Here is a 15,987-nt window from a genome sequence, read left to right on the forward strand (position 1 = left end):
CCCCAGTCTAGCCAGCCAAAGAGGAAGGGCATCCAAGGTGCTAGGGCTGGAACAAAGCGCTAGAAAGTGACAACTCCTCCTCCTCCGGTGTCTCCAATCCCGGTGGAATCTTCCCCTTCTTCTCCAGAAGTCCAGACACAGCAAGTACCATCTCCCCAACCAATACAGGAAGCACCACAGATGGAAGAACCCCAGCAGGAAGAACCTCAAACGGAAGGTACATCAGCTGACGCAGGTGAACAAACAACTGGCCCGGTAGGTCCAGCTATATCATCGGCGGTTTCCCCGATTCAGGCGACTGTTGTTTCTCCTCCGGGTAACATATCTCAACAATACTTCCGCCGATAAACTTATTCTCATTTAGTCTCATAATCCTTCCTGTCTTCTTTCAGGCGATATCGTTCCATCGGCAACATTTGCCGATCAACCCGTAGCTCCATCGGCATCTTTGAGTCAAAGGCAAGAAATCGCCTTGAAGCAAGTAAGTCATCCAATTTTCCACCAGTATCGTCTGCCGAAGTTTTGACCATAAAACTGACTTATTTCATCTTCATTTTCAGGAACAAGATTCTCCCAACAGCTTATTCTCCTTCGCCATTGATATCTTCGAAGAAGAAGGCGAGGAAGCAAGCTCCTCTCGGGCAGTTGGAACTGTATCGGCAGAAACCAGAGCTAAGCTGGAAGAGCTATCGGCCATACTTCATCAAGACACAACTCAACTGGTCAATGATTCTGACCCAGCCAAAGCCCTGTTCAAGACCCTTAGAGGCCAAATTCCTACCAATGCTGAAGAAACACTCTTCCACGCTGCACACCTAGAAAGCCGCCAGCTACAGTACCAGAGAGCCACTCGACGCCTTGCCGATAGAGCCGCTCAAATCCAGCTTTCTGAGGAGATGATGAAAGAAAAACTCTTAGCCGATGAGAAACATAAGAACATCGGCACCTTAAAGTCCTCAGGTGATGCACTGAAGCAGAAAGTGTCTGATCTATCGGCAAAAAGAGAAGCTCTACTGGCCGAACTCAAGCAAGTAGAGGACGCTCTGTCCCAAGCCCAGCAAGAAGAGAGTCAACTGCCGGAGACCATCAAGCACCTTGAACAAGAACGAAACGTCCATGGTCGCAAAGCGCTACAGCTGAAGAGGAAGCTGAAGCCGATAGAAGGTTCTGCCGATGATGATATCAAAGAGATAGAGACAGCCAATCAGATTCGGCTGCGCGCCATATCAGCAATCCAAGCGCTGCTGAACATCTGAAGCTTTCATCGGCAACACACCTTTGTTTTTCCGCTTTTAGCTTTTAGTCTAGCCGATAAGACTGTTATCGGCACCTTTTGAAACATTAAGTCTGCCTCTGAACATTTAAATCCAGCCGATAGGAGTGTTATCGGCACTTAAACTTTTATGCGTCGACCCATATGCTGGGGTAGTACTTCTTTAAATATTTGCCATTTAATGCTCTGGGAAATTCAACTCCTTCGAGAGTTTCTAGAATATAGGCATTACCAGGAGCTGAGTGTCTTATCCGATAAGGACCTTCCCAATTAGGAGACCACTTCCCAAACTTCGAACTTTTAGTCCCGATTGGCAAAATCAACTTCCATACCAAATCCCCATCGGCAAACTCCTTAGCCTTTACTTTTTTATCATACCATCTAGCAACTCTCTTCTTATTTTCTTCTATACTCATTAAAGCCTTTAACCGATGCCCTGCTAAATCATCTAACTCATCGGTCATCAAAGTGGCATAATCATCGGCAGCCAATTGATCTTGAAAAGATAATCGCCTAGATCCAGCCTTAATCTCCCAAGGCAACACTGCATCATGTCCATATACCAATTAATAGGGTGACACCTTGGTTGATCCATGACAAGCCATCCGACAAGACCACAGTGCTTCATTTAACAATGTATGCCACCGCCTAGGATTTTCTTCAATTTTTCGTTTAATAAGCTTGATAATTCCTTTGTTAGACGCTTCGGCCTGCCCGTTGGCTTGAGCATAGTAAGGAGAAGAATTCAACACTTTAATTCCCATACCGATTGCGAATTCATCGAACTCCCCCGACGTGAACATGGTGCCCTGATCGGTAGTAATCGTTTGGGGAATCCCAAATCGGTAAATAATATGCTCCTTCACAAAATCAATCATATTGGCCGATGTGACTTTCTTCAAAGGAATAGCTTCGACCCACTTAGTGAAATAGTCAGTGGCAACTAGAATGAACTTATGCCCTTTGCTAGATGGTGGATAAATCTGGCCGATCAGATCGATGGCCCACCCCCGGAACGGCCAAGGTTTTATTATAGGATTCATAGCCGATGCGGGTGCTCTCTGGATATTACCGAACTTTTGACAACCTTGACATCCCTTGAAATATTTAAAACAATCTTCAAGTATGGTTGGCCAAAAATATCCATTCCTTCGAATCATCCACTTCATCTTAAAAGCTGACTGATGCGCTCCACACACTCCTTCATGGATTTCCCCCATCAAACTTCTGGCTTCATCATCACCCAAGCATCGGAGAAGAATTCCGTCGATAGTTCGATAATACAATTCATTTTCAAGGAGCACATACTTGGTCGCTTGAAATCGAACCCGTCTTTCAACTTTTTTGGATGAATCTTCTAGATAGTCGATAATTTCTTTCCTCCAATCACCGGCACTGACTGCCGATGTCGCATTAATCATTGGCTGATATCCTGAGGCATGCTGGGCTAACCGATTAGCGTCTTCATTATGCAATCGGGGAACATGCTCCAATCGGACGTTCTTGAATTCCTTTAACAGTTGCATACTTCTCTCGAAATAGGTTATGAGAACTTCACTTCGGCATTCATAGCTTCCGGCCAATTGATTTATAACCAACATGGAATCCCTGAATATTTTGACAGCGTCAGCACGAACTTCTCTTAACAACTCCAATCCCTTGATCAGAGCTTGATACTCAGCCTGATTATTTGTTGATGTAGCAACAATCGGCAAGGAAAACTCATACTTCCTCCCCTTAGGAGAAACCAATACAATGCCGATTCCTGCCCCCCGGTCACAGGTAGATCCATCAAAGAAGAGCGTCCAGGGTGCAATTTCCAAGGTTTCCACTAGACCGCAATGCTGAGTCACAAAATCGGCCATGATCTGCCCTTTGACTGCCTTAGCCGATTCGTAACGCAAATCGAACTCCGACAGCGCTAAAATCCATTTACCGATCCTACCACTCATAATCGGCATAGATAGCATGTATCGGACCACGTCATCTTTGCAAACAACAGCACATTCAGCCGACAACAGGTAATGTCTCAGCTTGATACATGAAAAATATAAGCATAAGCACAGTTTCTCAATGGCCGAATACCTGGTTTCAGCATCAATCAACCTCCTACTCAAATAATAAATTACTCTCTCTTTCCCTTCAAATTCTTGAACTAAAGCTGAACCGATGTGGCAGAACCTCCTGAATTAAGTGGCCCACATGCACCCATCATTGTCTCAAAGACTTCTGATCAGCGTGCACGAGTTCCAAATGACTCAAGAAGTCTGTCGGGTGTCCTCGGGAAACCCGAATCATCCACATTTTAACTCGTACAGGATCAACATGGAGTTACCACAACATTACAACATTTGTTACAAAAATAACTTACATCAGAGTGCGGAAGATTTATAACTTAATTTACAACATATGATAAAATACAAACTTAACTAAATTTCCAAAAGGTGTGTAGAGTAGTGGAAGCATCCTATGTGAAGCTTCTAAGGTAGAAGAGATGGATAAATCATGTCGCGCCCACCGACATGACCTCCATTAGCAGTCTAAGTCAGCACCTGCAACAGGGGTTATAAAACCCTGAGTACAAAAGTACTCAACAAGACTTAACCGACTAGAAAAGAGGTGAAGACTCAGATATGCAGGCTATAGGGTTGCAAGGTAAAGCTTTATCAAGATCAAGTATTTCTTTTGCATAAAAGCTTACTAAGAGTAAAGCCTACTTTCAAGTTTTAACTCAAGATTATCACTTATAACTAGCCAAGATCATTATCCAACTTTCATAAGCAAAACATCTCTTTCTTATACCAAAGATTCACTTATTACTACGATGATGGTGTGAGGATTGAGGCTCCATGTCCGAGGAAACACGGCGATTCGAATCGATTAAACCCAGCTGGGGATTCAGTACCACACGACATATGTAGAACTTAATCTTGCATATGTCAACCTTTTCTATAGATCCTCCCATACAAGAACGGGTCCAGCGTCACCCGAGAGTACAGTACACCACCATCCTACAGCCAATCTAGATGTTTTCCGGTCATCTCAGATCCGTAAGGTGGGTACACGTTACTCTCGCCATCTTTCCACTCCCAGTACGCGGTTAGCCGTTCTCAAGTATCGGAATAGCTATAGGTAAGGCTTACCGCCGCATGTGGGCTGTACTCAAAGGTCTCAATCACAACAGGCCAATCAACGGTACGGTCCTTAATCGACTCAGTTGGAGACACTACTTTAAGACTCCATTCTTAAAGCAAGTCCACCGACCGGTCTCAATTTGAGCATCATTAACTATAAGAGTATTCCACAACAACCCTTCAAACTCTTTCATTTGAAAAAACTTATCTAATAAGCAAGGCTAAGCATACTAAACATTTTCATAAAGCAAGTACCAAGGTAGATATTGAAATCATCAAGGTAGATAATGCAGCAAATAGGATTCACTCAACTCCTATTCACCTAATGCATCATATTAACTCAAGTGATATAAATAACTTTATGAAAATACAAGGATAGGGTTTAATGTCCGGGGCTTGCCTTGGCCGGAAGGGAAGTCCGACAACTCAGCAAAACCAGATGGATTCACAAACTCGGAAGCAACCCATTGAGGATCAGATTCCTCCGGAGCGTAGTCTACACGTAGAAGTGCATATGCATGATCAATGAGATGCTCATGACATGATAAAGACAGGTTACATGTTCTTGGATGATAACAACAAACATAACTACCTCGAGTACAACTTACCTTCAAGGTATAAAAACAAACTAACTTAGTTATCAAAACATAGATTACTACTAAACAAATTTTATCATTTTCATGAAGCAAAGTTGTGTAGTTATTAAGCAACAAAGATCATTTACATGAAAGAATCCTTAACCAGGGAGCATATCATGTCAAGTAGCCACTGGTTATCAATCAATCCCAAAGATCAATCAAAACCTAAAATGATTAGGCTTTCTATTTATCTTAATAAATCCCTAATTAAATATTAAAGACAATAATTAAGTATTAACATCAAACAATAATTAAGTGCCAAAGGTCATTAAAAGATAATGACCTCAGGTCATCACATAATCCCAAAAGCACTCAAATTCTAATTTGGAAATTAAGCTAATCATTATTTAAGTAAAGGCTAGCTAAAACAATCAATTCTATTTACCAACATAACCAGGACAGCAGCATATACACAACTTTATTCAACCATAATTAGAGATCCAAGCATCCAATAAAGGTGATATTAGACTTTCTGGAAAGCTTAGATAATTTTCTACAACTTTGTTATTATCTTCGAAAACTGATTTAATAGATAACATGGCCAAACAGTATGAATAAACAATTCTGTCCAGACCTTGGACAGAATCAGACATTAAGCTTCATACATCTATAACCAGAGTTCTAGGTCACCAAAAGTCATGATCCATAACATTTTGGAAAGCTTATGAAAATTACTACAATTCATCTTTTATCATGAAAGCATGATTCATAAGTTTAGTAGGTTGAAATTGCACAACTACAGAAACTGATCCAGAATTTGACAGAAAGAAACCATTTATGAAACTTAAATTTAAACAGGCATAACTCAGAAACTATAGGGCCAAATGCCATTAAAATTTAACACCAGCTAGATACATGAATTCTATACAACTTTGTTATAGACAAGTTTCACATCCAACATTATCTACCTAGAGCAATTCATAAGGTTCCAGAAACTGCCCAGAAATCACTAATAATTTAATTATAGACAAATAACATTTCATTTATGTTTCAAACTTGGACCTGGGCAAAACCTAGCTCACCAATAGTTGAAATACATCAAAGAGATACTAGAAAACATCATGATCATCCCTAAATAAATTCTTTTTATGTCTTTATTAATTCATTTAGATAAATAGACAAAGTAATAACCATATATCAAAATTACACAGTAACTTCTGAGAAAATTACAGCAACTCATATATGTTCTCCAAAGTCTACTGTAGAAATTTCATACCATTTGTATAAGTATAGCAATTTCCATGAAAAAGATAAATTTCCATCACAAGAAAGCATGTAACAGCAAGATAAATAAGAAACTCAACATTTTCTACAAACACATAGCTAAATTGTGTATCTATATGATATAACAACCTCATATAAAGGCAGAGGAACTGTATTTTACATTTATTTATTCTTAGTTTAATTGTAAACTATTTAATAAGCACTAAACAAGATAAATTAATAACTTAACCATATATCCTCTACTGAACATGAAATTTTTACTGTAACACTCACATAGTATCATAAAAACACCATAAAAATTTCAGGCCCATAGGAGCTACACAGGATTAGATATGAATTTCTCCTTTTTAAACATAATTAAAAGGCATAAATCATAACTAATTATTTTACTACAAAACATGGTCAGTTTCATATTTTTAATAAAAACTAGACATCTCAAGGAGCACAACAAAATTTGGTTCACCAAAATTGGAGTTACCAAACTCCAGATATGAATTTTCAAAGATTCAGCAAAACATCTACAAACAAGTCCTTATAGCACTATTCACCTGAGTCACAGTCTCTGCAATTAGACCCCTGGGAAACATCAAATTGTCGCCCGAAGTCCCTGGTCGCGAACCGGAAACAGGGGAACTCGCCGGAGATCGTGGTTTCGGCGCTGGAGTGCTCGTCGGCGGCATTGGAGCATCGGGGAAGCTCGCCCGGACTAGTGCGCACCTGCTGGTGGCCGTAGCTTGTCCTGCAATGGCTCGAGGTGGCCTGTCCACGTTGAGGTGCTCCTCGGCGGCGTTTTTGGCCGGAGTGGAGGAAGAACGGACGTAGCCGGGGCTAGAAATGATTAGAGCTTGCATCAAGGGGCGCAAAAGATCCCTGAGCTCTTGGCGAAGCTGCTGGGGTGCTCTGGTGGCGCGGAAAGGGAGCGGGCGAGGCGAATTTCGTGAGCGCATGGAGCTCGCCGGCGTTGAGCGTGAAAGAGAAAAGAGAGATTGCAGCACGGTGTGGTCACGGGAAGAAGTGGATGAGGACGCCAGGAGCTCGGCCACTTCACCGCGACCGCAAGCAGGCGAGCAACTGCGTGGCTGGGTGCGTGGCGGCGTCCTGAGCAGCAGTGTCTGTCGTGGCGGCAGTGCAGGCCGTGATCCTCATCGGTTACTGTAGCAGGCTTTATCCAACCAGTTTTGTGGTTTTGCAAAATTCGTCCAAATTTTGAACTGAAGACAAAATTCCACCAAAACAAAAGTTATTCAGAATTTTACAAACTACAAATCTTCTTTTGGTGACCAAAGCCAATTCTGGGTGGAAAATGACGAATTTGACAAAACAGTTTGAATTTCAAATCCCAAATTGGGGAAATTCCAAATTTTGAATTGGAGCAGATTAGAATTTCCAAAATTAATTTTAATTTTTCCAAACAACTTGAAAAACTCCCAACATGAAAGTTGTTCAACTTTTTGAGCCCTACAACTTTCATGTTGACCACTTTTCAAAATTCCAAATAGATTTTGAATTGGGGATTCAAATCGGAAAAGGGGACAATTTCTGGAAAATTGTATTTTCAAAATTACTTTAAATTTTTTATTGAAACTCCAAAAACTCAAAACACCAAAGTTGTACATCTTGACAAGACCTACAACTTTTCTTTTGAACTCAACCTCAAATTTTGCTTGGTTTTTGAATTGCACAAAAGGGGGTAAAAACTATGTTTGAAATTAGGTTTTTTTTTTTTTTTTTTTTACCACCCTCCTTAACTAGGGATAAAACAACCATCATGAGCATCACTTCACCAGATAAACATACTTTAATTCCCTAAGCACAATCAACCAAAATAAACTTATTTTAGGTTGATGCATAATGATGTGCTCAACAAATATGCTTTGCAATGCTTATGATGACATAATCCAGTTTTAGTGTTCGTAACATCAGGGATGTTACAACCGATAACCGATCCATCGGTAGATAAATATAATTTGAAGGGTTTCCCTTGTTGAGGTGGAACTAAAACTGGAGGATTTACTAGATACTTTTTGATTTCATCCAGAGCCAACTGCTGTTCTTCTCCCCAAACAAACTCCTGATCGGCTTTCAATTTAAGAAGAGGACTGAAAGCACGAATTCTCCCGGATAAATTCGATATAAATCTTCTGATAAAATTTACCTTGCCGATCAAGGATTGGAGCTCGGTTTTATTGGTAGGGGCCACTATTTTATTGATGGCATCAATAGATCTTCGACTAATTTCAATACCCCTCTGATGTACCATGAAACCAAGAAACTGCCCTGCCGATACGCCAAATGCACATTTGTTGGGATTCATCTTCAATCCATGCTTCCTTGTGCACTCCAACACTTTTCGTAAATCGGCAAGATGCTTTGAGAAATCTCCAGATTTAACCACCACATCATCAATATAAATTTCTACGATCTTGCCGATGAACTCATGAAATATAAAATTCATAGCCCTTTGATAAGTAGCACCAGCATTCTTTAACCCAAAAGTCATGACTATCCATTCAAATAGTCCAACATGACCAGGACACCTGAATGCGGTTTTTGGAATATCCTCCTCTGCCATGAATATTTGATTGTAACCCGCATTACCATCCATGAAGCTGATGACCCGATGGCCAGCCGCAGCATCAACCAGTAGATCGGCGACAGGCATTGGGTATCCATCCATCGGCGTAGCTTTATTGAGATTCCTGAAATCAATGCACACCCGAAGCTTCCCGTTCTTCTTGTAAACCGGAACAACATTGGAAATCCATTCGGCATACCGACACTGCCGAATAAACTTAGCTTCAATAAGTTTAGTGATTTCGGCCTTAATATCAGGTAGAATGTTAGGATTACATCGGCGGGCTGGTTGCTGATGTGGCCGAAATCCGGACTTGATGGGTAACCGATGTTCGACAATTGATCGGTCTAAACCAGGCATCTCTGTGTAATCCCAAGCAAAGCAATCTTTATATTCCTTTAACAAACTAATCAATTGTCGCTTACACTCAGGATCTAATTTAGCGCTAATAAAAGTAGGTCTAGGCTTATCACCACTACCTATATCTATTTCTACCAAATCATCGGCCGATGTGAACCCCTGGCCTAATTTTCCATCATCGGCGAATCTATCCATTAAAAACCATCGTCAGAACCGACTGCTTGGATCGGTGGAATCTCATAATCGGCAACTTTGAGAAAATCTTTCTCCCAAACTTCTCCTGAAATGCACCTAGTCTTTTCATAAGTATCCGCTTCTGCCGATGCGATAACATAAGAAGAATCCCCTGGGACGATCTCAATCTTGTCACCTACCCACTGAACCAAGCACTGATGCATTGTAGATGGGACACAACAATTGGCATGAATCCAATCTCTCCCCAATAATAAATTGTAGGCACCTTTTCCGCTGATCACGAAAAAAGTTGTCGGCAAGGTTTTGCTGCCGATGGTCAACTCTGCACATATCGCCCCCTTGACTGGAGACACGTTTCCCTCAAAGTCTTTGAGCATCATATCGGTCTTGGTCAAATCTTGATCCCCTTTCCCAAGCTTCCGATATACTGCATACGACATAATATTAATAGCAGCTCCACCATCAACTAGGATCTTAGTCATTGGCTGCCCATCAACCCTTCCTTTGAGGAACAAAGCCTTAAGATGCTGCCTCTCGTCATCGGCAGGTTTCTCAAAGATAGCCGTCATCGGATCCACAGCCAACTGAGCTATCTGATCAGAAATTTCCAACTCATCGTCACTGGCTGGTGCAAGAAACTCCATCGGCAACATGAAGACCATGTTGACGCCAGCCGATGGACCTTCCCTCTTAGTGACTGACGGCTGCCGACTTCCAGAGTTCTCTCCTTTATTTAGCTCTTCCTGCCTTTCACGTTGCAACCTCCTTTTCTGTGTCTTGGTTAATCCTTGAGGGCACCATGGAGGAAGTGGCCTTTGCCTTGCCGTCGGGCGTTGGTTCTCTCTTGACTCCATGCGATGCGTGTTAGCATCCCTGCAAAATATGAATTCATCGGGAACCCGCGCATCAGCCATTCCTTCGAGCTCCTCTTGGTTCCTGGGAAAATACTGGACACGGTCACCGAGCCGATTGTGAACGCTAAGCCTGCCCCCCAGCCGATCATGAACTGACGCCCTTCCTTTGATCGGCCCATTAAATCGCCGTTCATCATCATGATAACGCCGATCGGTTCTATCGTACCGATCATAACCGTTGCACTCAGGGCAGTCTCTGACAGTAGGAAGCTTGATATTTTCCTCCCAACAATGGATGAAGAATGGACAATTCCAATGATCCCTGTGCCGATTCCACTCCTGTCGGCGTCTTTCTTCTTCCCGTCGATAATCTTCCTGCTGGCACCGATACCGATTTTCCCGCTGTTGCCAATTTTCTCGAGGCCTCCTATGAGTTATGACGATGCCAGATCGAGGAAGCCTTCCTGAGCTAGTTCCTTCCTGGACCAAGCCCTTATTTCTTGCATCGGCAGTAGTAACTTGATGCTGAGGATCTACCGATGCACTCTTCTCAGCTGTTTCCGACGTTAAGACCTTAGCCTTCCCCTTAGCGTCCAACATGTTTGTCGGGAAAGGATGTTGGTCTATCTTCATCGGCTTCTGGGCTTTAGAACTATCAAACTTGATTCTCCCTGACTCTATAGCCGATTGCAGCTGCTGTCTGAATACTTTGCACTCGTTGGTGTCATGTGAAGTTGCATTATGCCACTTGCAATATCTCATCCTCTTCAACTCTTCTGCCGACGGGATCACGTGGTTAGGTGACAGTTTGATTTGACCTTCCTGAAGTAGAAAGTCAAATATCCTATCGGCCTTGGCGGTGTCAAAGGCAAACTTCTCTGGTTCCTTCTGCCCAAAAGGACAAGACATCGGCTTCTTGTTTTTTACCCACTCTGCCAAACCGATTACTGGTTCCTCGTCGGAATCTGAGCTTGTTGCTTCGTCAACAAATGACACTTTTTTATTCCATGCCCTCTTAGGCTCGAAAGGCTTGATGTCTTGATCAGATATCCTCTGCACCAAATGACTTAAACTTTCGAACTCCTGAGAGGCATACTTATCCCTGATATGTGGCAACAAACCCTGGAAAGCCAAATCGGCTAGCTGCCGATCATCCAGAACCAGGCTATAGCATTTATTCTTGACCTCTCGTATCCTCTGCACAAATCCCTCAACCGACTCATCATTATGTTGCCTCAACTTGACCAAGTCGGTGATCTTCTTCTCATGAACCCCCGAGAAGAAGTATCTGTGGAATTGCTTCTCTAGATCGGCCCAAGTAATTACTGAGTTGGGAGGTAATGATATGAACCAAGTAAAGGCCGATCCAGACAATGATGATGAAAATAGACGAACCCTCAATTCGTCCCTGTTACCAGCCTCTCCACATTGAATAATGAACCTGTTGACATGCTCCATGGTTGACGTGTCGTCCTGTCCGGAAAACTTTGTAAAATCCGGTACCTTGTACCGATGTGGAAGCGGGATCAAATCATACGCTGGAGGATACGGTGTCCGATAAGAATAAGTGTTGACTTTGGGTTTTATCCCAAATTGTTCCCTCATTACTTCAGCAATCTTATCGGCCCAATACGCATCGGCATCTTGCCGATGAGGCGGCTGCGGATCTGGCACTTGGTGGCGAACCTCCACGTGTCTGTTTGGGACGTGACCTGCATAGAACATTGTATTGGTCACCTGTCCTCCAATCTGCGGACTACCAAACTGCTGTCCACCGATTGGCTGCCCTCCGAGTTGCTGTCCAAAATTTATTGGCTGGTTGGGAATCCCCTGACCTTGGAACCCGGGATAAACCTGCCCTTGCTGGAACCCCGTAGTCTGATAACCCTGCTGGGGCGATTGTGGAAAGGCTTGCTGTCCAAGCCATCCATTATTAGCGTTCATCGGCATAGGTGCTGCCGATGATTGGTAATTGGGTACCGTCGTCGAATTTACATACCCCGACTGGGCCATAGACCTCTGTTGCATCAGCATTGACTCTGCCGATGCGTTGGGCATCTGGAACATTGAATCTTGAGGATTCCCAGTGTAAGGCCGTGCGGTAGTAGTTGTGGTATACCGAGGACTCTGGTTCACCGGCGCATTGGGAGGTGCCGATGTCATAGGAGTTTTGCCCCTCATGTCAGTTATTTGTGATGTTCCCGGCGTCAACTCTGGAGGCATACCATAACCCCACCAGTTGGGAGGAAGATTTAACCCTGACATTGCCGATGCCAACATATCTGTTGTCAGTTTATGCTGCCCAACTGAAATTTGGGGGTTGGTTGCCATCGGCATAGATAGTGCACCAGTAGTCCCCAATGTACTTGGAGGGACGGCAGACTGTGCACTTGCATTCGTCAAGGCAGCCGATGGAGCCGTGACCTCTGGTGCCGTTGGCTGATGATGGGAGGGCCCCACATAATCTGGCGGGATTTGTCCTTCCTTGAAAGTTCTTGCTACGGCGTTGAAAACCGTATTAGACAGTACACCAGCTTGGTTAATCAACGCTCGATTGATGGCATTGTCAACCATATCTTGAAGCTTGCCAGGATTGGCGTCAAAGGTGACCTGCCGTGGTGCCGGCAGTGCATCTTTCTGGACCACTTCGCCGCTCCTGTTTATGCTGAAAGACTTCAGGCATTGCTGCTTGAATTCTTCCATGGCTTGGGCAATAGCTTGCTTTTGCTCATCCTTGAGGTTGGCTTTCGTCACGGGGATGACGTTCTCTTGATCGAGGTCAGAGATCGACATGTTGATCTTGATCTTGAATCTGTCCCACCGGGCGTGCCAAAAGATGTGTTGATGCAAAACTGATCTGCAAACACAAAGGGCTAATACCCGATTCAAACGTTAAGGCGTGCCAGCCGATTTGACCTTACTATCGGCAAAGGTGATAACTCGAATACTTTAGTCCTGACAACAGCGATGCGCCCGGATGTCACGGCTAAGAGGTACTCACGCGGAACTCGAGAACACGCCGAGCTTAAGTCGACGAATTCCTAAGAACTCGTAATAAAAGGAAAAAAAATATGACGAAGTCGTCGAAAAGTAGATGCTGGAATATGAGTAAAAACGTGTATTTGATTGATTTCTTGATTCTTGATTACAAGGTCCTAGGGTTTATATTTATACCCTGCTCAAAGAGCTACGACCAGACACGATTAGAATTCGAATTCCAAATTACACGGAATCCGTATACAAAACGATACAAATAACTAAGGAAATAATAAAACTATCCTTCGTGACAAACCGAAACTCCTCCACATGACAACTGGCAGCTTCCGGACTCCTCATTCGCGTCATCGGCAATCCCCTTGCCATAGTCATCGGCAGACCTTTTTACCCAGTCATCGGCACCATATCACTGCCTGTGGACTTAGTCACATTCAACCTCTCCCTCATCGGCAACCATCCTCATCAGCAACCCGCATCGTACTGCCACCCTATCCTGCCATCCTGGACACGTGCCCAAAAATGGTGTCAACAACTCCCTTTATTTCTCTATATAAATAAATAGCATTTGGGACAAGCAACCAGTAAGTACGTCGTTTGTCCATAATTAAGGCCAGTCGGAAGTGTATTAAATAGATTGTTATATAGTTCTTTTTATGACATGACGGTATATTTAAAAAGAGATAAAAAATTAAGTTTCATCTAGATTTTATCTTTTTTCCTGAAAGGAAATATATATGTATTGAAAATCGAAGTGATGATCATGTATGTTAACCAACAAATTAAAGGTACAGCGTGGACTAGGCAATCACGTTATCCCCCACGAAAAGAAATATCTGCTCCAAACAAAAGACAATTCCTTTTCAGAGCGCGGCTTGTTTATCAAGGGGAATAAAGTGCTGAAAGATATGCTGAACTGCATGACACGACCTTTATGCATCAATCAATACGCACATATATACACGGAGAGAGCCAAACCGAAAGGCGATGTGGGCCTGCAATGCAAGCTTTTGCGCATCGCATGTGGAGGATGAGACGTCGAATCATTGGGTTGGCAGGTAACAATTTGCATTGCCAATACGGCAGCGCATACATGATGACTGAATTTCTGATACATATCCAGCGACCAGCCATCCCGCCGTGTATCTGTTGCACACACACACATTGACACACACCGTCGTCGCCGTCCGGTCCGTCCCTGGTTTCGCTGCATGCAGCCAACGCAGAGCGCCATCAGATGGACCCTTGCTTTGTCCAGGGTCGCAAGCAATGCACTTATCGTTCTAGTATTCTAGATTCGCGATCGACGTCGACGGTACGGTTTTGATCCGATCCATGGTGATCTATTGAGCCCAGATGCATTTCCCAGAAAGAAATGATTGTGCGTAGCAGCCTTGAACAGGAACCGAAAACGATCGATCCTGCTCCACTGCACACGAAACGGGCAAATCATTTTAGCAGCCAAATTCCAATTAGCCGTTGATGAAAGGCTTCCTCCGGTACATGAAGGATGCTGATTGGCTACTCCGAATGCGATTGTGTGCAGTAGCAGCTTTGGACCAACTCCTAGTGATGCATTGCATTGTACCCGCCTGAACATCACGCCAAAGACAAATGAAGATAAAACAAACAAACAAACAAACAAAACTGATGGATGGCTAGTTGGCTACTGATCACAGATGTGCTACTGTGCCCTTAATCGGTGCCCTGAATTCCTGTGATCGCTATCTTTTCAAGGCAAGCAACACAGGTGTATGTGCAGTTTGGTGAGGAGCACACAGAACAGAACAGACTAGGCATACGCATGTGTAGGAGGGGGGCTACCATCCATGACTCCAGGAGCAGGCAGGCATCAGGCACGGCCGCGACAGGGGCAGGGCACCACCTTCCTTTGTGAAACGCATATGTTCTGTGGGCACACAAGCGGGCACAGATGCAATGACGCATCACCATGGCCTTGTTTAGTTTCTGAACGAAAACATTTCGTGACACTGTAGCACTTTCGTTTGTTTGTGGTAATAATTGTTCAACTATGGAATAACTAGGCTCAAAAGATTCGTCTCGTCAATTTCGACCAAACTGTGCAATTAGTTTTTATTTTCGTCTATATTTAGTATTCTATGCATGCGTCTAAAGATTCGATGTGACGGGGAATCTTGAAAAATTTTGCGTTTTTTGGGTGGAAGTAAACAAGGCCCATGTCCAGCCACTTTTGCCAAGGCGAGGGCGCTGCGCTGGCCATGGGTCACAAGCACGCAGTGCAGGAGATGGCAGATGCAAGGTGACGAGTGACCTCTTTTCTGCGGCTTGCTCTGTCTGCGCTCACACGCATGCCTGGCCCAGGAGCAACGGTGCACCGCAGTGCGCGGGTGAACTTGAGCTCCCTGGAGTGATAATAGTGTGGAACGCGGGCCCTGCGTTTGTTGTCGGCGCCTTGACACGCCAGGTCTGGATTGCAGTAGCGTGCGGTGCGCACCTTGTTGCCGACTTGCCGGGAGGGTTTCAGGACTCGAGGGAGGAGGAGGAGGAGGACCGGACGGGTCGGAGGAGGACACGCGCCGGCCGGCCGGCCGCCCACCCGCCGCGCTGCGACCAGGTGGATTCGATTGGGATCGGCATCAAAACGCTCGGACGCGGACGGGACAGCCGTGAATTGCGCCGGCGGCGACTCTTGTCGTCGTCGACCCGTCGTCGCCTTCTCGCGCGGAACGCCGTGTTGGCTGCCTCCAGCCACGCGGCT

The sequence above is a fragment of the Sorghum bicolor genome, chromosome 3 (assembly GCF_000003195.3).
Source record: "Sorghum bicolor cultivar BTx623 chromosome 3, Sorghum_bicolor_NCBIv3, whole genome shotgun sequence".
Classification (NCBI taxonomy): Eukaryota; Viridiplantae; Streptophyta; class Magnoliopsida; order Poales; family Poaceae; genus Sorghum; species Sorghum bicolor.